The sequence below is a fragment of the Pterocles gutturalis genome, unplaced genomic scaffold (genome assembly GCF_000699245.1).
Source record: "Pterocles gutturalis isolate BGI_N339 unplaced genomic scaffold, ASM69924v1 scaffold6301, whole genome shotgun sequence".
In the NCBI taxonomy this organism is placed as follows: Eukaryota; Metazoa; Chordata; class Aves; order Pterocliformes; family Pteroclidae; genus Pterocles; species Pterocles gutturalis.
The window spans coordinates 23,367-24,924 of NW_010102897.1; positions in this window are offsets into that span (position 1 = coordinate 23,367).

Consider the following 1,558-nt stretch of genomic DNA (forward strand, 5'->3'; position numbering starts at 1 on the left):
AAAGTGCTGGCACTCTCCCACCCAGCAGTCATTTCCTACTTCCCCCACAATACCCTGGTATTTCAATTAGAAACGGTAACCTCTGCTCCCCATCCTAAAAGGCGGAATAGCATTGCTGTGCAATGTCAGCAGCTGCCACGTCCCACCCCAGCAGCGGCTGCAATCCAGCAGTGGTTTGACAGCATTGCAGAGGCACGCGGAGAGTAGGGACAGACACTTGGCCATCAAAATACCTCACGTGCACAAATGCATGTGAGTTTGCAGCATGATGACAGGCATGGGCTGGAGGAGGTGGAGAACGAAAGCTTGTCCAAAAAAAAGGGAGGATGACCCAGCCCTGCTGATGCTCATGAAGCTTCACCATGAAACTCCCCAGAGCAGTGTTTCGTGGTGCAGCTCACTCTGCAAAGCCTCCAGCAATCCCTCAGAGCAGTCTGTAATAAAAAGGCCCTTTTGTTTGAATTTGTGGTCTCCTGGGCCAGCACAGCAGGGATGGGCTGGGAAACAACCCTTACAGAGAGGGCAGGGCTGCTCTTGGTTTCTTGGCTGGTTTTAGCCACATAACCTTGGGCAATTCCCATCTCCTGCCCAAGCCTCTCTTTGTCCCCACAGTCCCAGCTCCCTCCAGGTGTGATTGCACCACCAGCATGTTTAAAGTATAGCACAAGTGCCAAGGAGGAATGTCGTTGCCCTGTGAAACATGGCAGGGAGCAAAAACCTCCAGGAGGGAGAAGGTGCCCCAGAAAGGAGGTGTGCCAGCCCTGCTGAGCCCTTCTCTGCTCGCCAGGCACCATGCACCCCTGGGGCCTGGAGGAAAAAATACAAACATGTCTGTGAGAGCACAGCAGGGCATGCAGGGTCGGGCTTTCACGTTTTTAACATTAAACCTGTCCTGTAGGTTTTTCAGGGCTCCAGGGAGTTGGTCTGGACACACTGATCCCACCACACAGGTCTGACTGCAGAACGGCATGGCTGGCACGTAGTGTCATCCACTCAGATAGACAAATGATTCACCTTGTGGTTTCCAGAGTATTTTCTTGCCCTAACAATCCTGCCAGAAAAGGTCTGGGCATCTCAGCTTGCTCACACATCCTGCTGTCACTCAACAGGCAGAAAGATCTAAATAGAGCCGGTATAACCCAGGCATTGATGAACTATTAGTCACCATCATCAAAGAAAGCAGCAGGCAGCAGTAAATACGAGCAGGAGGGGAGCACCTGTCTGCTCTTAGGGTAAGACTGTACCTTCTGCTTCCATACACACTGCTTTGCAATGCTCAGTAAAGCTATATCGAAAAGCACACTAGCCATTCACCAGTTTTCCCATGAAAATGAGAGCCTCATGTTGTTCCCAGCCCTTCCTGTAGTGCAGGCAAGCGCTGGACTCACTCCACGCTGTCACCCCGCCTCGAGCTGCTGCTGTGATAGCACAGGACTGGCACGGTCCCATCAGCCAGGGCTGCGCCCAGCAGCCACATCCAGGTTAGCACTCCACATCCAGGTTTGCTCCCACCCACCATTTGCGGAAAAGCTTCCTTCTTTTCAAGTAACAGCGCAGC